General features: G+C 41.0%; 1 protein-coding gene and 1 long non-coding RNA gene across 2 annotated transcripts in view; one reads left to right on the top strand and one right to left on the bottom strand.

Annotated features, from left to right (window-relative positions):
• The first annotated feature begins 431 nt into the window (after window positions 1-431).
• The window catches only part of LOC5570428, a 207,885-nt gene continuing 186,574 nt past the window's right edge, over window positions 432-21,742 (top strand). Inside the window, exon 1 of the mRNA XM_021845099.1 lies at window positions 432-566. The gene's annotated coding sequence lies outside the window, so the exon portion shown is untranslated. The remainder of the gene's footprint in view (window positions 567-21,742) is intronic.
• LOC110676594 lies at window positions 825-2,347 on the bottom strand. The gene is made up of 4 exons (XR_002500543.1): window positions 2,019-2,347; window positions 1,885-1,963; window positions 1,750-1,822; window positions 825-1,685 (listed from the first exon to the last, which is right to left on the bottom strand). It is a non-coding gene; the product is annotated as an uncharacterized LOC110676594 (long non-coding RNA).

The raw sequence follows: 21,742 nt of genomic DNA, 5'->3' as shown, positions 1-21,742 counted from the left end.
TACCGGTCCAATACTGCGTGGAACAAGCATTCATTCGGTACAAATGCGGTGCGCGAATACATTAAATGTAATCCATAAGAAAATCACGCCGATTGCACCAACATCGTCACGAAACCACGGATTGGAACACGCCGCCGTCTCGCATCTGTGGTTGTACCATCATGGATAGGCGCAACTCGTGGTGACGGCCGCGAACCGCGACATATCTCGCGGACTCTCCTGCTGTTCTGTTGTACCTTCCAAGCAGATATGCTACGGGGTGCGCTGCAGTAACAGCATTGTAGCCTTCTCCCCGTGTAGCGAAGCGATGACAGCGTGCGATGATAATGATGATGGAGCAACACAGTAAATCGCGAGAGAGGCCAAGTCACACATGCTGATTCTCGAATCTCTGGCCACGACCTGCTGCTGTTTCAGCGATTCACTGTGGACAGTGTTAGTGTTCGTCGTGTCATAGTCGAGTTTGAGCTGACTTTTTTGTTACTCATCGCGTCGTCGACGGCTTTGGAGTTTAATTTTTCCTACTAGGGGGACATTTTTACGCTCTTTGCTGGATAAACACAATGGTTAGTTTTCCAATACAGTACACACAGGTTCGCAATTTCTCGCGGAGACAAGCAAAACTTCAAAACGACCCACTCCTATCCGACCAGGCTCGTTCGAAAGTCGATAAATAGGCTGGAAAAGCGCGAAAATCGCTCATACTAGTGCGGAAAATTGTCGCGATCGGAAAGGTGACCTCTCGGAGTGAAACCTGTGCTGTTTCGTGACGTTCCATATGTAAGGCTGAGGCGAAGTGAAATCACCATATTCTGCGAGTTAGTGCATGCTATCGAATGTGTGTCACCTAGTGCAACAGCAGCAGCATCTTCCGTGGATTCCCTTCACCCATTGCCCGCCCCGTCTCGACCTGTGGTGTTGTGCGAATCGTCGTCGGTCGCGATCTTCGTTCACCGGATCGCCGAGCAAGAACGTTTCTTCGTTTTTGTTGTGTTTATCGTGCATATGCTTTGGAATTCGAAATACCAATACCAGTCTGGGCGAGAGCAGAGTAGCAACAACAATAGCAGCAGAAGCGACCGAGTAGCGAAATACACGCGAGAAACACACATGGCCACAGTCGAAATCCATCAAAACAAAAGTGCGAATTTCGGCTGCCTCCTACTACAGAAGTGAGCGCTGGCTGGAGTCATGTCGCGTGGAGTCGATAGATAGCTTCCCGGCGAGTTTTTGTTTCTGTGAACAGTGTGTGGTGGTGAAAAGAATAAATTTTTGAGCTGGTGTGAGATGATCGCGGAGAGAAGCACGTTGTGGTGGATGGGTTTTGTGGGCCTGCTAGGAAGAGATCATCAATTTGTTTTTTTTAGTTCATTGAGACTGATTGCGCTGGATAAAATGCATTGAAGTGCATAAAATGTAGTGTTTTTGTGAGGTCTAGGGCATATATTTTTGAGTGATATCTACGAAGCTTATGGCTGAGAAGTTTTTTTTTTGAAACATGATGTGCAAACTTCCTGATAGGTGAAAACGTACTAAGCTGTTGATTTTTCACGTATTAAACACTACGCGTGGAAAGTGTGTCATTTTTATAAATTACACCTTTCGAACACTTGTTGGCCGACAATGCTCGTAATTGATGATTTCATGAATTTATTCGGTTCGTATTGATGTAAATTATAAAATACCTGCGTGAAATTACAAAGTAGTTAATGTTTTATCAATCTTAGGTTTAAGTTAAAGATTTCTTACTTTAGTAATCACGAGCAAACTCAAGTCGATCACAACTTATAATGGGTAGGGATGGGCTATTCAGTTAAAGAACCTGTTGATTACATTCATGTAAATTATTTACACATATCGAATGAGTGTGACTCATTATTTTACCTAACCACATAGTTTCCCAAATTTATAGTGCAATGATTTTTACGCTCTTCTTAGAAATCTGTAAAGCAAGACAAGTAGCCTAAAGGCCACACTAGATTAGTGAACTGAATCGCATAATTCTGTTGGACTCTCACCGTATTAAATGAAGGTTCAATTTTTAACTAATTCTAATTGAATAAATGTCGTGGCATAAACTCTAATTCTGGTGATACGTCTAAACAATTTCTCTCAAAATCGTTTTTGAGGTGACTTAGGTGACTTATGACTGCCCTTTTTTGATGTTTCGTTGCAAGCCGATCCTCCGCGTGTGCTGTGGGAGCGGCAATCATCGATCGACTTGTCATCAGTGATGGTTGATGGGGAAGCGTGGGGTTCGCTGGTCGACGTGGCGCAACTTACATTCCCCCCCGTAATCCGTGAAGGTGACGTCCGAAACGTATTTCCTTCTACGCCAACGTCGAGCACCGCGATATTAATGGCTGGTCTCTCGTAGATCCCTCCGCTAGTTGTTTGCACCGTCGCTGAACGTACCTGCCCATCCGATGAAATTTTCGTTGCAATGACTCTTCCCTTGGGCCAACAGTTGCGTGGGAGTCTTGGATCAACTACAATTACGATATCGTTGACTTCGATGGGTTTCGTTGCGGTGAACCATTTGGATCGTCTAGTGATTGTTGGCAAATAATCACGCAACCATTGTTGCCAAAAGCAGTTAGCCAAAATCTGCGAGACTTCGTAGTTGTTCTTCAGGGCGCGGAAGGTATCATCGAATGCGACAAATGGCTTCATTCCGTTGGATGACTGGAGAAGAAAATGATTTGGTGTGAGTACTGGAGAAAGGTCGTCATCTACAGGAATGGCTGTCAGCGGTCGCGAGTTGACTATATTCTCTACTTCGTTGAGTGCGTTTTCCAGCACCTCGGGAGTCACCGTCCTTGATGCCATAACTTTGCTCAAATTTTGCTTCACGCTTCTGATGAGACGCTCCCACGCTCCCCCCATGTGAGGAGACGCGGGAGGGTTGAATCTCCATTCCGTGTGCTTGGAGGTGAATTCAGCAACCACCCTATTTTGATCGATGTTTCGGACTGCTTCCTCAAGTACCTTTGTAGCGCCTTGAAAGTTGGTCCCACGATCACTGTAGATTACAGCTGGAGTTCCCCTTCGGTTAAAGATGTTTCGCAAAGCCATAATACAAGAGTCTGTAGACAGTGAATAGGCAACCTGTAGATGGATCGCTCGTGTCGTAAGGCATGTGGCAATGACTCCCCATCGCTTCTCCGTGCGACGACCGATGGATACTGTGATTGGCCCAAAATAGTCCACGCCGGTGTGAGTGAATGGTCGTGTGTAGGCGTCTAGACGTGCCAACGGTAGGTCAGCCATCAATGGAGGAGAAGGTACTGCATCGTTGTTCTTGCACTGTTGACAATCTTTACGCACCTTTCGGTATACTGCTTTTAAACGAGGGATGTAGTAATGTTGACGAAGTTCGTTTGCAACAGTTTCATGATTTTGATGATGAAACCTTCGATGAAAATGTGCCACTACAAGCTTCGTAATGGTGTGTTCTCGAGGAAGAATTATTGGATTAATAGCGTCCACATCGATGTACTTGCATGCACCTGTTCGACCTTGAACGCGGAGAACATTCGCTTCGTCCAAAATAGGGCATACACGGTATATAGTACTGCTTTTCGGAATCCGCTTCTTCGTTTCTGAGATCATGTTTGTCTTCAAGATAGCCACTTCATCTGCAAATATGTCTCCTTGAGCAGTACGATACAGATAGTTTTCAGCATACACGAGTTCCTCACGAGTCAGGGGTCCATTTACCGGTTTTTCCTTTCTCGCTCTTCGTCTCCAGTTCAATGCTTGTCTGGCAAACATCGCCGTTCGTTGCACCAGCGTTGTCCAACTTGAAAATTGATCCGGAGAGAACAGTGGTTTGGGTGTATTCAAATGCACCAGTACATTAGGCCGGAGCTCTTCATCAGTGGTTCCGTATCGTCGCGATGTCGTCGGCCACTCTTCTTCGGGTTCCCACAAGAACGACGGCCCACGAAACCAGATACTCTGTGGGCTTAGGTCCGGCAATCCTTTCCATTTTGTGCCCAAATCGGCAACATTTTGTCTAGTTGATATCCAATGCCATTCGGAAACTTCGGTGCTTTCAATGATTTCGCTGACCCGGAAGGCAACATATTGGCTATACCTTCTGTGATCCGAATTTAACCAACAACACACATCTCTAGAGTCAGTGTGAAAGAATCGTTGACTCACCTTGATGTTAAGCGATCGCTGAACAGTGTTCGCAAGCCGTACTCCAAGAATAGCGGCTTGGAGTTCAGCCCGAGGGATTGATAGGAATCGCAAGGGAGCCACCCTAGTTTTTGCAGCAACAAGAGCGCATTCGATTCTAGATTCCTCTCGGAATCTAAGGTAGACCACGGCTGCAAATCCATTTTCGCTAGCGTCTACGAACGTATGTAGTTGGATGTCAGCGTCAACGGATGTTTGGTCTCTAAAGCAACGTTTTATTTCAACGTCTTGCACTTTAGATAGAACTTTAATCCAAAGCAACCACTTTTCGAACTCTTTATCTTCAATTTTATCATTCCAGCTAATTCCTGATCGCCAGATTTCCTGAAGGAGCACCTTTAGGTACATCAGAAAGTGGGCAATAAACCCACAGGGATCGTACATCAGCATCAACATTCGCAGAGTTTCTCGCTTGGTCGGTCTACGTTGTCCAGATAGCAGTTCTTCCTCACATCTGGTGGACAGTTTGAAAGTAAAGTAGTCCTTTTCCGTATTCCACCACATCCCTAAGATTTTTTCAGTTACTATACCGTCGCTGACGTTCAGATCTTTCTCCATCACTTGGTGTTCTTCCAATTGGGCCAACACTGCTGGAGAATTGGACAACCAGTTTCTCATCTCAAACCCGGCCTTTTCGTGAATCCATTTTACATCTTGTGCTATAGAAACTGCTTCTTCCTCTGTCTCTACACTAACAAGCATATCATCGACATAATGATGCTCGATTATTGCCCGAACAGCAGCCGGTCGTGTTTTGTCGTACAGTTTAGCGTGCTTGTTTTTGACGTATTGGGCCGCACTGGGCGAACAGCAGGCACCAAACGTCATTACCTGCATTATGTAGACGTTTGGCTCAGCAGAGTTTTCCTTGTGTCCCCAGAAAAACCGTTGACAATGTTGATCCTCCTCTCTTATGAGTACTTGGTGGTACATTTCTCTTAGGTCCCCACACACTGCGATCCGATGTTCTCTGAATTGAATTAGCACACTTAATAGAGACGTGAGATAGTCAGGACCTTTGAGAAGTACGGAGTTAAGCGAAACATCGTGAGCCTTCGCCGAGGCATCCCAGACTAGTCTTGTTTTTGTAGGCTTGTTTGGGTTCATGACAGGAAAAACTGGGAGGTACCAAACCCTAGGATGTTCAATCGCGAGCTCAGCTTCAGTCATTTTCCGAATATATCCTTTGCATATATAATCCGTTATCTTCATGTCCAATGCTTCTCCCAATACCGGATCGTTCTGCATTCGACGTTCTAAGCACTCCCAGCGTTTCAAAGCCATAGATCTGCTATTAGGAAGCCGCACTCCTTCATATCTCCAGAGAAGACCAGTTTCGTATCGATCTCCTTTCCGCCGAGTCAGTGTGTCAAGCAACAGCTGCGACCTCTCATCTTCTTTGGACATGAACAATTTTCCTGGTTGCACTATACCCATACTGTCCAGCGAGAAGTATTCCTTCATGGCGTTATGCAGATGGTCCCCATTTTCATTATTACAGGAACATATATCTAGTACGTGATGGTTTACGATGCTATCCCTGGACGAACTTGCTGCCATGCACCCATAAACACACCATCCTAGAACCGTCTTCACAGCGATCGGCTGTTTGGGCTTACCCTCTCGACTCTTCTTTACCTGCCCGAGTGTGGCATGGTCGACACCGATGAGGATTCGCGGAGCAATATCGCGATATGATTCAATTGGCAGCCCATACAGATGACGGAATTGTTTTTGCAGGTCTTCGATGATCATGGTCTGTGGTCGTAGTTCCAATCTGTCCACTGTTCGAACGTTTGACATAGCGAATTTGTTCGAGTGGTTCGTTGTTCCAGATATGTGCAAATTGACCCTTTGAGAATTGCATTCGACTCGCTTCGTGCCACCTGTCCATTTTAGGCATAGGGGTGTGGTCTGCCCAGATACTCCTAATTCGTTAGCGAGGCCTTGTTCTAACAGTGTCATCTCCGAACCATCGTCAATAAACGCAAATGTATGCACTTCTTTAGACGGCCCGTACAAAACGACAGGAACAAATCGGAATAATACATCACTGGTTTTCTCTTGATGGACGTTTACATTGCCTTCTAATGCATCTTCGATAGACGCTCGAGGATTTGGAGCAGCAGCTACTTTTTCTGGTTCAACCTGTTTGACGCTATGCAGAAGAGGATGATGCAAGTAAGTACATCCGTTAACTCCACATGGTTTCCTCTGATTGCAGGAACTGTTATGCCGCCGAAGACATTTGCGACACAGTTTTAACTCTCTTATCGTGGCCCATCTAGAATCGTAACTGAACTCCAAGAATCGCGTGCATTTAGCTAAGGAAGAACAATCGCTCTTACAGACGCAACAAAGCTGCAAAGAGTCCTTTTTATCCTTGAGGGGGATGCTCGTTTGTCCATCGTCGGATTCAATGTGAACGTTTAGCAAATTTTCTTTCCTGCCCCGAGTTCTGGAGTCGCTCTTTTGAACGGTGCTGTGAACTCCCATCACCATGCTTGCATCTTCCGCCATCACGTACAGCCAGGTGCTGAATTGCAGTAAAGTGGGAACAGGATTGCCTCGAGTTGCCTTTGCCCATTCCATCTTCAGCGCCGGGGGCAATCTTTCCACCAATTCGTACCGCAACGAAGAGCTGTATAGATAGTCATCTATTTCGCATGCTTGGATTGTGGCGCATAGGTTTTTCACGCATAGAGCAAAATCAACTAGCGTCTCTAACTTTTCGATCCTAGGGGCTGGTAAGTCTCTCACCTTTTGTATTACCGCTTGAATAATCGCTTCAGGCTTTCCATACAGCATTTTAAGTGTGGAGATGACACTCGGTACATTGTTCGGGTGTAACAATTCACATCTTACCCGATTTAGCGCTTCGCCTTTTAAACATTTGCGCAGCCTAAGCATATTCTCTTCGTTAGAGAAACCACACATTTGTGTTGAAGAGTTAAACATAGCTAGAAACAATGGCCAGTCATCTGCACGACCACTGAATTCCGGGAGGTCTTTTGGTACTGCATGACGTGCGGCCAGCTGACTCTGATTCAACAAACATACTGTCGCTTGATGTTCTTGACCATGAGCGGTGTATTCTACAGGCTGTGAATAATTTGGCGGTTGGGCAGTCATTACTGTAGGCGGAAACTCGGGTGCGCCTCCATTTTCAACAAAATCAACTTCTTGATTCACGTTTTGAAATCGGTGTCGTGGAGCGTTAGGTGTAGAGCGCTGTCTTGGAACGAAATCAGCTACGCCACTCAAAGTAGCTCTTTGGCTGAGTAAATTTGGCTGCGACAGTGTTGGATGAGAATTCAGAATGCCGTGATATTGATTGGACTGGTTTCGTGTTGAAAATCCTCTGTGATTTGGTGGATGTTGAACGTTATTTGGAGCTGGATATGTCTTTGTCTGGTAAACGATAGCAGGTTGACTCATGTGACCTCGAGCGGCGTGCTCCACAGACTGCGAGTTACTCGGCGGCTGTCCAGTGGTCTCTCTGAATGTTAAACCAGGCACGGTTTTACCAATGTTATCGGTGCGCTGAATCCAGTCCTCCACTTGTGAAACTTTGTCGACGATTGATCCAACCTCATCTTCCTCTCCGTCACTGTCATACGCTTGTAATATGGCAAATTTACGATCTAAATATCGTTGCTGCAAAGCCCTGTCTTCTTCTAGCTTGAGTAGCTGCAGCTCCATCGCTCTTCTCGTCCGGCTTCTGTTGGACGATGCTTTGGAACGAGTGCTTACTGATCTCACTGATGCAATGTCATCGACAGGACCAGGCTGTGCTTGACCTTTTGAATCTTGTTGCTGCTGCTGAACCATTGGATGCCGATTATCGTTTCCTTGATTCGAGGACGGAACGACTCCTAGATGAAGAGTGTTGGTGCGGTTACTAACTCCACAAAACGGACAACTCCAATCCACTTCCGCTACCGTTTCAGTCACCTTTGCGCATGTGAAATGGTACCAGCTATCGCATGAATCACACTGGACCATTCTACTGTTGTCCCGTTCGTCACAAAGCGAACAGTGATAATGCCGTTTTGACCGACGTAGCTGAATGTGGTCGACGTTCAGATTCGCAGTGTTTAATTTGTTTATCATTTCTGAGACACCTGGACTTGGGGACTTTCTAGGTGGTTTCGGAATTGTTCCACTCAACTGGGGGGCGTTAATCTCTCCAACAGCGGTTTTACGGCTGGGTGTCTCGCCGTCCTGTTCCGTTGTACCAGAGGGCATGGAGATTGCATCTTCTGTACGAATATTGTCCTCTTCAATACCAGCGGAAGCATCACAGGAAGCATTCAGATTGGCGGCTACACCAGCGCTACCGGCAGCTGGTTTGTTACGTGCATTCCTTGTTAGCGGCATCTTTGATAAAGTATTTTATAAATGTTGGCCGACAATGCTCGTAATTGATGATTTCATGAATTTATTCGGTTCGTATTGATGTAAATTATAAAATACCTGCGTGAAATTACAAAGTAGTTAATGTTTTATCAATCTTAGGTTTAAGTTAAAGATTTCTTACTTTAGTAATCACGAGCAAACTCAAGTCGATCACAACTTATAATGGGTAGGGATGGGCTATTCAGTTAAAGAACCTGTTGATTACATTCATGTAAATTATTTACACATATCGAATGAGTGTGACTCATTATTTTACCTAACCACATAGTTTCCCAAATTTATAGTGCAATGATTTTTACGCTCTTCTTAGAAATCTGTAAAGCAAGACAAGTAGCCTAAAGGCCACACTAGATTAGTGAACTGAATCGCATAATTCTGTTGGACTCTCACCGTATTAAATGAAGGTTCAATTTTTAACTAATTCTAATTGAATAAATGTCGTGGCATAAACTCTAATTCTGGTGATACGTCTAAACAATTTCTCTCAAAATCGTTTTTGAGGTGACTTAGGTGACTTATGACTGCCCTTTTTTGATGTTTCGTTGCAAGCCGATCCTCCGCGTGTGCTGTGGGAGCGGCAATCATCGATCGACTTGTCATCAGTGATGGTTGATGGGGAAGCGTGGGGTTCGCTGGTCGACGTGGCGCAACTTACAACACTATTAGTGTAACTTTTTGTATTTTAATCAGCTTTGAACTCATAATTTGCATAAATACTTTTAGCAATTAAACTGCAGAAAATACAAGAGTATTAAAAGTGAACAAGTATCGTAATCCGGGGGCAAATTGATCACTGTGGCGAATTTAATCAGGTCGGTACCAGAAATCATATCCTTGCAAAAATGTTTGGTTGCGATCTCAGACATCGCATGTTCTCTAGTTCATTGATGTCTAATAATGATTTTGATTCATTTCATTTTTATTAGGGCAATTTTTGCATAGAATTATACACAGTTTTTGAAGGTGTAAGCAATACTGTTGAAAATGACGGTGCAAAAAAAAAATCCGCTGGTCCTCAGCTGACATGCTAACTTTGAGTGTTTAAAATGTTTTTTAAGCTTAAATGTGAAATACTGAACTTGCTTTTTAAATTATACAGCATATTATCTCAAAACGTGCTTATTTCAAGAGAAATTGCATACATTGAGGCGTTTTACGCAAATTTACTCCCTAGTGTGTCATCTACAAATTTTGTTATGAAAACAAATTTTGTAAAATACAGTTACAGATACGATATCTGTAATTGATTACATAAACTGATAAACATTAATGAAGTACTGATTTTGTTGAAATTAATTTGACAATATGTGTGTTCAATGAATAACATAATAAGAAGTTGTCAATTTGCCCCCGAACTACGGGTGTAATTTATTGGTACGATGAAATAGATCAACGTGTCGCACAATTTTGTTTCTTACTAATGGAGCACTAGTTTCAGTGTTATTTTATCATGTGAAAATCTGCAATCAGGTCTGCGGAAGGTAACTCAGGGAGATACCATCGACGATCTACTAAAACCAGCTCATGCTCTGTGTGTGGTGTATATATAATGCATTATGCACATACAATACCCTTGACCTTAGATCCTTTTCTTCCCGGAAACATGTTACGGTATTACATCAAAGAGACCAATTTCAATGCAATCCGTAGTAAATGAACATTGTTTGTCTTAATAATTGTCGAATTGTGTGTTGTGAAATATTTTTTGTTAAACAGTGTTTATTTCTATGATAACCATGTAAAATTCCAGAATCATGTTCTATGTGAAATTCGCTGACTGTAATACTAACTTTATTCTGTGGATAACAAGGGAGGAACTATTTAACATAGTTCAAATCATTATTTGTTTCGATTTTTATGATTGTTGTGTATTGAATATGAGGGACTTGACAATTTGCGGCAAATGAATCACTTGTTAATGGATCACCAATAGAAAAATATATTCTTAAAAGAAATGCGATGTAATTATGAATAGTAAATAAGAATGATATTACTCACAATATTTTGAGAGAAACTTTCCTTTCTATACACATTACTTATACAGAAGTATTGTAGAATTTTTGCTAACGATGTTTTCGAAAGATACTCAAAGTTTAAAAATGTTAATAACATTTACTTTTTTACTTTTTGTGAATATATTTGTATCATCTGTTTGTTGTTTGAATTTAGCATTTTTATTTTTTATAGTTTGTATACCAGAGATAATATAATGACAAATTTTAGTATGGAATAAAAGAAAGTTAAAAGAAAACAACATTTGAGGATATTAAAATTATTGGAAGTTGCGTAAGCAGTCTGTCAATACTTAATACAGATGGCGCTACGTCGTGTAAGACATGACATGCGCCACAATGCTAGTCTCCAGTTTCTCGATCGTCTCTCACATCTAAGATCCTTCTCCGCTTGGTCAAATCATCTAGTTCATTGAGCCCCTTTTCGTTTTTTACCGGCCGGATTCGAGAAAAACACCATTTTGGCGGGATTGTGTTCCGGCATTCTCACAATGTGCCCCGCCCATCGTACCCTTCCAGATTTGTCTGCCAATACTTATATGATAATAATACTTGATCCACTTACCCATGTCCGAAAAATATTGGAGGTTATCTCAAAACTTCTTAAGGAAATTTCTAGAAAAAATACTATTCAAGTACTTGGCTGGAGCTGAATGTTGAATGCTGAATTAATGTTAATCTTTTGAACACAACCAATACATACTTGAGAGCATCATGCAAATTGACAACTAAGGCAATCAATGAGACAGCTGCGATCAGCTTTTTTTTTTTATTTACTATGAGTGTTTGACTTTTCGCGATCGGAGTGACCATTCGATTACACGGGTGAGGTGCGGCTGTTAAATGGGAGTAAAATTGAAAAGCCGTCCACCATGTCCACAACCAGTTTTGAGGCTTAACGCGGAAAAGTGAAAATCAATATTCGCAAAATGTTAGCTCTTCAATTCGCTTGAAAGATATTGTTTTCAAGCAGTTATATACTACGTGCCACTGCAGTGCGCTGCTGTCGATTTAATCAACATATTCTGCTCGATTCATGGTCGAGATGATTTCGAGAGAATTGATTACGCCTTCACCATTGTTTGGTCGTTATTTTGTATGATTGTTTACATTTTAAAACCAGCTACACGTTGGGTAGTAATAAAGAGCCGCGAATACCTCTCTTGTTCGACAACAAAGAGAAATGTTACGACAAAATGTGCGGTTAGTCCTGGGTTCAAATCCTGGGTTCAAATCCCAGCCGAGCACGTGGATGTTTTTTCATAATTTCACCCATTATTTGTCCATCTTTACCACGCGTAATGAGTTAATTAATTTAATAACCATGCGGATTGGATTACCGAACAGCTCAATATAAGTGTCAATTTATATTTATTGGTATTCTAATTAAGATTCATTAATAATAAAACTACTTTTCTAATGATTTTGAGGTCAAAACACAACACCACAATCTAGATTTATGTGTGAGTACCTCTTAGTGCGGGCAAATTGATCAGTATTATAAAATATGTTGTTATACAGTCAACTCGATATTTCAAAACCATAGTAAAATTTGGTTTCGATGGTTTCTCGAAACGCAGTTGCACTGTTTTTGTGTTCCTTAACTTGATGTTGATACCTCTCTAATTTGATGGTCCCAGCCTACGTTATTTATTTTTAATATAAGGATCATTGGTAATCCATGAAATAAGGGATCGTCTATGAACTGCGTCACCCAAAATTTGGTAATTAAAAAAAGGTGAGCTTCAACCCAGTCGAAATGACAGTTTGTGTAAAAATGCACAACAGAATGAAAGAAAGGCAGTTAGAAAATAGTGTAACGGTCAGCCTCCTGGACTTCCCTTTTTATAAAGTGGGATAGCTTAAGCGCCACTCCCGAGGGAGACTATCCACCAAGATTAAGGTTGCCCGACCGTTGAGACCTTTCAGGGGGAATAAGGCTCGGTTTTCCAGATTTGGACGGGAAGTAAGGTGGCTGACTAAAACGGTTCGCCGAAATTCCACTACTAATAACGACTTCTGAATATAACTATCAGAAGCGTGAAATCGATCGTCGGTCAGTGACAAAACAGCGATGACGGTTTTTATCATCACTGGCCAAGTCCACAAAATCCCTTCGGACCAAAATGTGTCCGAATAAAAAGTTGCCCGGTTGGTTTCGGAGCCAACCTCCCCAGTAAAATAAACAAAAAAAGAGAACTCTACAGACGAAACACGAACGACATGAAGAAACCTTCGACCAACTTCACTTCATCGGGACCTTCAATAAAATTACATGTTCCAACTTTCTTGACCCACAGTGTTTATTGAAACATTTCTATTCCTCTGCCATAAAACGGAACTTTCATTTAAGCTTTTTATTTCATTTCTCCTACTACAATGTTCATTCCTCTCTTTCGATTCTTGCTCTCTCTACGCTCTTTCTACCTTTCCCATGTGCTCGTCCCTATCTCGCTAACTATCGTGTGTGCTTGGCTGAGTGTGGTTTTCTACGGCAATCTCGCGTTTGCAAAGCAAACAGTTTACGGGCAATTTGAAATTAATTCACGGCTAGCATAAAAAATGCCGTGTACGCTTCGCAACGGATGACTATGTTGCGGCGTAAAACAAGTCACATGCGCATGGACGGACAACATTCATTTTGAGTACTCACTACCTTTCTTGATGATGATGACGGCGCCCGCTCGACGCATGAACGGGAAGGGGTGGCGGTGAATTCTTCTACCTTGCGCCGGCGGGAGAGAGCGGTTTGCTTCTATCTACTGCTGCTGCTCGTCATGGGGGTGAACGATGGTCATCTAACGATTCATCGATGCTGGCGATGACACGGCACGTGCGTTTGAGTTCCGCTGGTCGTCACCAACGGAACGGAAAACGTGCTTGCTTGGGCGATGAACTCGCCGATATGCCCTGCCTAGGGTGCGTGAATTGGCGAACGGCCCTCTTCCGGCGTGCTCCGGGGAAACTTCTGAGCCTGATGGTGGGGTCAGAAATGGCCACGTAGGGTTGGGTGGTGGTGTTTCGGGCGTGATGACGGTCTTTGCCACGAATCTAAATAACATTCATTGCACATAGCACGTGTCAGCACAAATTATACCACAGATAACAAATGCACAATTTACCTTATTCTGGACACAAGCAACACACGATAACACACCGCCAAACTACTATACGCACACAATACTATACTCGCAAAAACTATGGGAAAGGAATTATAATTAATTAAAGATCCACTGATCGAATTCTTCTCAAGTCGTTTCTACCTTCTACTCAACACCACGGCGCGATAACAATTTTGGGCCACTCCTGCCTCTTCCACAGATCAGTTCGAAGTGATCTTGTAGGACTTGTGATTCCTCAGATCAAGCGTCATAATTTGGTTTCGTCACCGGAAATCACGAAGGTAAGTTCGTGATCCCGAAAACCGCTCTCACGCTCCCAACAGTCATATTCGCGCATTTTCGCTTCTCATTCCACGAACAGCCTCAATCAACCACCTCGCTGCTCGGCCAAAATGATGGGAGGAAGGAATCGGGAAAGGTCAATAAATCCTCAAAGGATTCTCAACAGGTCGATGTACGCTGCCGATAGCGTGCATGGCAAGAAACCCAGCATATTTGCATCCGCTTTCAGTTGGAGAATTTGCGCGCTTTGCAGTGGAACTCATTTAAAATAAATCCAGCGGAGCGTGGTGGGATGAACTAAATGAACGCTCATGCGGTGAATTCGTATTAGGCTGGCTCAAAGTTTTATATCTTTTACATTCTATTGGTAGATTAATAATAATTTCAACAAGGATAAACATTTACGAAAATAATTTAACGACATGCTCGTTACAATAGTTGTAAATGTATAACTCTTCACTGAGTCTTCAGGGATTCGACAGCTATTTTAGTTGAGTGTTGTGCGTTCTATGTTTGACTCCTTCGTATCTGCAAATGAAAACCACAAGGTATATCTGAATGAATGAATTGTCTTTATTATCGAGACTTTTAGCCCTTGGCTGGTTCGTCTCTTAAGGTATATCTGTCAAAATCCTAGATAGCATTGTATCTATAGAACTGTATGTCATATGTACCTATCTCAAGAGATATTCCTTATGACTCTGGAACCTTTTACTTGTTCGTACCTACGGGATTTCTGAGCTATAAATACTAGCTGCTGTAAGCTGAAAGGGAGACTTCCCGAACTATGGACTGATTAACATATTATTTTATTCTTTATATTCAGGATATAAAACTGTACATGTGCAGTGTTCGTTAGATTTTGGCAACATGACAAATATTTTCATGTTGCCTAAATCGAAACGTGCCCAAATCATGCAGTTGATTTTATAAAACTATTATCACCATAATAATGACCTATTTTGTACATGGTAAACCTCAAAAAGGTCCACAGAAACATTGAAATTTACAATATACACCCGATTCTGTTTTTGCACGGGGGATGCGACCGTGCAAAAAAAAATCGGTTCAAAATTTCAAAAATCGTGCAAAATAAGAGTAACAGCATTACTCGACGTTTCATGCAAATTTAAGGTTTTGGCGAACCATAAGCACGCTGTTTCACCTTTTTGGGATTATTATACGACTAATATAAAGTATGTAAGCTTTATAAAGGCACTTAATCAGCACGCAGAGAGAAATAAAGCGCTTATTAGGTTGCTTAGGTAGTGTTTGTATGTATCAGGCTCAGAAGCATTAACCCCTCTACCGGCAGCTTCATTTTTTAACACAAAATTTCTGTTTTTTTATATTTTGCACCATTTTTTTTGCAAGTTCTCAAACAACTCTTCTAGTTTAGGAATTCATGTCGATATTGATCATTGGTGATCTGGTTTTGAAGATATTCCAATGTTCCTTGGGGGATCGACATTTTTCATATAAAATGTCTTCGGCGGCCATTTTGTTTTTGGTCAGTTTATCAAAAAAAATAAAATGTGGGCATTATATAGCCCAGCCAGATAATAAGGAGCTACTTTGAAAAAAATAATCATACAAATCAATTGAGAATTCTTGGAGGTATCTAAATATTACGATATGATGCTTTTTGAAATTTTAAAGATCTTTATTTTGCCAGCGTGGTTCCAGAAACCTGAATGCTCATTATTTAAAGACGGCTGCACCACATTGTATCATTTTTTCACAACATACTCTCATTAATGTATTGTTCCGAAGAGTGAATATCAGAATACTATTAAAATTCTGTAGCCTGAGAAATTAACGGGGGGGGGGGTCTGGTTACTTGTCGGTCCCCCAAGGAATTTAGGAATATCATCAAAACCAGATGACCAATGATCAAAATCAACACAGATCCTAAAACTAGAAGAGTTTTTTTAAGAACTTGGGAAAAAATGGTGCAAACATATTGAAAAACAAAAAAGTTATAACGATTTGAATATTTAGTTTGCGGTAAAAAATGAAGCAGCCGGTAGAGGGGTTAATGATGCAGTAATATGGTTGCCAAGTGGTGGAAATGCTGTTATTAGGCATGTTTGCATTTGTTATGCTGTTTTACAGCGTATAAGTTCTTTTATGTTCATTTGCGGCTTTTTTTCGTTATTACGGCCACTTTTCTTTTTTTTTCAATATTTCTTAAAACAATATATCGATAACAGTTTACATCTTTTACAAACAGTATTTTGATCTTCAGCATATATTCAGGAATACTCCAAATTGTTTCTTGAAATGTTCTCTGTTCGTCCACCTCAACTATCTAATTCCTTTTCTTAAAAACAAATAAACTACATTTGAGGAAGTACTTCAAAACATAAGCATAATAATGACTAACTAACCATAAAGCAGCTTATTGCCGTTGATAATTTAAGTTGATATTACTTAACAAAAATCTTCTACATCTGTAAAATCTATATTCATTCTTTGTCTGATTGTCTGATCCACCCAACTCCTAATCTCAGCAGTTACAGAACATAATTTTAATTTATGTGCATTGGAATCTACTAAATGGCACTCATCACAAGTATCGTCGATACGAATTCCTAGCTTAGCTTTGTTTGGGATAATATCGTTGACTAATTCATACCATTTAGATCTGTCAGCTGATAGTAAAAATGTTTGACTTATGTTTAGCCAAACTGTAACCCAGTTTACTTCTGGATACAGCTCTTCTATTTTTGGTCTAGTGTTCTCTTTTTCTATTAAGTATGTATATAATATATGACAAGTGTCCGTATTATAGTTCTGCTTTACAAAACTTCCTTCCTCCAACCATTCCCGTGCATTTCTAGACAATTTTGAAGGATATTTGAATTGGATCAAATAACTTTCGTTATCCACATCACGGTCTCTAAGAATATTTCTCAAAAACAAGGCTTCGCACTTGGCAACTGGGTCCTGTAATCCTAATCCTCCTTTCTCGAAAGGCAAAAATAGTTGTTTCTATCCAGTTTAAACATATTATTGTGCCAGATGAACCTACTGCTGATTTTATTTTCGTAAAATGTACATTTTTTGGTGGAAATATTTGAGCCGTATACCACAACTTGGCCAAAATAAAAAAAAGATTACACACACCCTACTCGTTACAACAAATTCAGCTTTCGAAAGCAGTTCAGGCTTAATCTATACTTTATATCTGTCACTAATTTATCATAGTTAGAATCAATACTCTCACTCCAATTTCTCTTAAACACAACACCCAATACTTTTAACGCATCTGTTTCTTGGATTAAATGTGGTCCAGTTTGGCAATTATTTATTCTTAAAAATTTAAACTTCTTGAAATTAAGCCTTATTTTTGCGAAACTGGCAAAGGATGTGATTATTTTGATTAATAAATCAAACTCTTCTTCAGTTCGGACAAACACATTCAAATCGTCGGCGTATGCGATTACTTTGAGAATCTTGTCGTATACAAGAATCCCGTAAGTATTTGCATAAATTTTACGTATTAAGGATTCTATATACAAAACGAACATAAACATACTTAACGGGCAACCCTGCCTTACTGATGCTTTTATAGGAAATTCTTGTGTGAGAAATCAATTGAACATTATTTTAGAAGTAGCGTTAGCATATAACCTTTTCAAGCAATTAACAAATTGTTCAGGAAAATTGAAGTTTTCTAATGTTTTCCACAGAAAAGGATGATGAACACGGTCAAACGCCTTTTCTAAATCTAAACGCACTACTATTCCTTTAAGTCTTCTTGTTTCCATTGATTTTGTAAGTATTCTTCGCAGATCTTGAAGATTGCCTGAGCATGATTTTTCAGGAACACATGCGCTTTGGCCAGAGCCAAGCAAAGTCTTCAACAATGGTTGCACCCTGTTCGCCAACATTTTCGTTAACAATTTATAATCGGTATTCAGCAACGTTATCGGTCGATAGTTTTCAAGATGGCATAAATCTCCTTTCTTGGCAATTAATGTCACAATTCCTTCGGAAAATTCTTTAGGTGGATTATAAGTTCCGTTCCAATACCCGTTCAAAAGATTACATAAATCTTCTTTTAACAAATCAAAATGCCTCAAATAAAACTCGTACGATAGTCCATCTGGACCCGGAGTTTTCTTTTGATTACACGTTTTCAATGTTTCTTTAATTTCGTCAACCGTTACAGGTTCAGAGAGAACCACCGATTCTTCAACTCCTATGGCATTTGTAACGTAATCTAACGGATTTTCATTCAGATCTATCTCGTCATCTACTGTATTTTGTTGAAACATCTCTCGATAATACTTGTGAATTATTTTCCCTAAACTTTCTCTATCCGATACGAAACCGTTCTCATCAGCCAATTTGATCTGTTGGTTTGACACACCTCTATGTATTTGTTTGGAAACCTGAAACACACCTAATTTTTTACCTTCGCAGAAACTAGAGTCTGGCAATTTTTTGGAATAGTTTTTTATTCTATCGTAGTCTATCTCCATAAGCCTCGATTTTGCTAATTTTATTAGAATCGAAATATCATCTCCTCTTGCCCTTCGCTCATTCAGCACTATAAGTCTCCTCAATTGCTCACTTTTTGCATTCCTAATACTGTTGTTCACTCTCCACGCCTCTGATCTATAAAACTGCCTGGCCTTCGGTTTAAAGACAAAGTTCCACCACGAACTTAAGTCACCCATATAGTTTCCGCGTGTTTTCAACATGTCATACTCTCTTTCAAATCTTCCCGCTACTTCATCTGACTCTAAAATACTGGGATTTATCTTCCAATAACCTCTTCCTCTTCAAGCAACGTTGCTCTTGGATGTTTTAATCTTCATCACCAACGCTGAATGGTCCGAAAATGAGAACGGAATGGTTCGGCAATCAACAACATTTTCAACAAATGGAACTGGTGCGTAAAATCTATCTAGTCTTGAGGCTGATTCACCACGAAAATAGGTGAAATCAGTCTTTTCGAAAACTTTGGCCACATCTTTGAAGCTGAACAAATCGACTAAATTCTTCAACCCTGCACAATAGTTTTTTGTTGGACCTCTTGAATCACCATTCTCTAAAACACAATTGAAATCTTCGCCAATAACAGATATTGCGGCATCTTGCTTACTCAAATGGACTGCAATCAAATTAGTGAACAAATCATTACGTTCCCTACGATAATTCGAGCCAGAATGTCCATAAACGTTTATAAAATTTACACCATTCACTACTAAGGAAACTATTCTACCATTCGGTTCAAGAAGCACGTTGGAAATATCCATAGTTTTTCTCACAATTATTGCTGTCCCCTTATTGTCGGAGCTAATATTGACAAACGCGAAATGACTGGGTAAAAATGAAAATTTTTTTTAAACGGCTTCCTGTAGCAAAAGCACATCAATGTCATGATCGTATACGAAGTCTCTTAATAATCCCTGATTAATTGCATTGTTTAAGCTGTTCAAATTAATCATTGCTACCCTGTACGAGAACTCCATCATATGAAATACGCTTATTACGATTTACTCAGCGGCGGAAACTGTTCATCAACTAGCTCCACTTCTTCCTTTTTCTCACCTTTAACACCCTTTTTGTGTCGGGGTATCAATGAACGTGACCTACGACCTTGCAACATTACCAAACTAATTTCCTTTCCATTGCCAGTTTTGATCGTCTTTGCAGCAACACCTCCATTTGAATCTCTGCTTCTCAATCTTTTCACCATTTGCCACTCATCTGCTGTCGCACTGGTTTGTCCTACCTCATCAATTTTCTCGCTTTCGGAGACTTCACATCTCTGCTCATTGATCGGCTCCTGTACACCACCTACTGAATCACTACACTGCTCTTCGTCCAACGATGCTGCTGCATCTTGGGCACCCACCTCCGTCACAACCGTTGCCTTTTTCACTGCACCACTGGGCACAGGTAGAATTACACTTCGTTCCAACGATCCCTTTGGATTTACACCGGTACGGTTAACCGGCGGATGCGCGTACGAAGCCAAACGCGTGTTCACCGACCTTCGTTTTGGACATTCTGCCTTCAAATGCTCCGTCATCAAACACTCTTGCCTTGATACTTTGCACATACACTTGTGCCGGGATATCCTGTACCACTTCCATATTTATTCCACGGACACCACTCCAGATGGGGAAGCCCGACTCGGCTGAGTACCGTTCTCGGATCATCTGTTGAATGGATCCGTACTTCGCAAAAACCGCTGCGATGTGTTTGTCTTCAACCTCGGGAGGGAGACCAAACACACGGACGTATTTAAACATCCCGTTCGAAGCCGAAACCGTCACTTGAATTTTCGTTCCATTTTCGTACTCAAACATAACATCGCGCCCGAGTTTTTGGAGAGCCTCCTTAAGCATATCCTCCTTACATTGCTGACAGCATGTCGCAATTCCATCCCTGCTTCTGGAAAAAGGCAAACACCTCCGCATTTGTTGGATTCCTGGACTGTTCACCAAACTTCAGCTTCAACGTGTCCTCTCGTACAACTTTCGCTTCCATTTCTCTGGTTCAATAGTTCTTTTCTATTCAAGGTTACACTCCGAACAGAAGAATGCCGGACAAAGGATAAAGTATAGCTATATCGCAAATTTCTACACGTCTGACCTGCTTGGAATCTGATTGCAAGCTGGACATTTGTTTTATATTCTTTGCTAATTTTAGGGTATTGACCCACAAAAACGTTCACGAATTCCAACGTAATACGTACTTAGTGCAAATTATCACGTCTGGTCGTATTCAAAAGTGCTGTCGTCAAATATCTGTACTATTTGATGAAACATTTACACCCACTATTCATTTTTTGGCAATACAGTGTTGTTCCGATTAACATCGATTCGTGAAATCGTCTATTCGATGTTAATTTCATTACAAATATAGACCCAGTTCTGGTGACTTCTACAGCACGGTTCATACCTATATGCTTTTTATATATTTGTTTGGCCATCATCACAAATTATATACCCAACCTCTCCGAACCCTTCATCGTACTTTGGGTAGAATTTTATACAAAAATAGAATTCATTCTCTACTTGAGCGACCACCATCAACATTTCAGATGATCACGTTAACCAGTAGGTAAACATTAAACTTCATCTCAACACCCACGCAAGACATTAGCAGAAGATTGGAAGACGGAATGCAAAATTCGTGAGATTGTGTCAATTTTTTGGCATTTTCTGTTGATTATTCAAAATAATACAAAAGTATTTCGTTAAGTGTTGACAAGAGAAGAATTATTGGCCAAAAGTGACCAAGCCAACATATCCCAATTCAGCGTAAATGGATCTACGACTCAAAACTGTGACCAGCGATGATACTCAGCGCCAAGAGACAATGAAGAAATCTCGTTGAAAACTCAGCCGAAATCAGTGCCGTCGTCGTCATAAAGTCATCATTTCCGAAAAGATAAGCCGTTTGTTGTTGCTCTGCTACTGGCGTTAATGTGTTTGATGCCCCACGCGTGCTCGCCCAGGAAACTCGCATAGTCAAGTGAAGATTTAATCCGGCTGTGGTTCATCTCGCTCTGTGTAAAACACCGGCTGTTCGCTGAGACAAAACTTTGGTTACGAAATCAACCTTCAAGCGTCCAAACCAAGGGTGTGTGTAGAATAGGGTGTCTCAAAATTGCATTTTGTTAGAAAATTTGGGAGGTCAACTTCCAAATAGTAGCCAAGGATTTTACAAACGAAC

This window comes from Aedes aegypti, chromosome 2 (genome assembly GCF_002204515.2).
Source record: "Aedes aegypti strain LVP_AGWG chromosome 2, AaegL5.0 Primary Assembly, whole genome shotgun sequence".
NCBI lineage: Eukaryota > Metazoa > Arthropoda > Insecta > Diptera > Culicidae > Aedes > Aedes aegypti.
The sequence above is the reverse complement of the archived record's forward strand: the minus strand, read 5'-3'. Positions and strand labels throughout refer to the sequence as shown.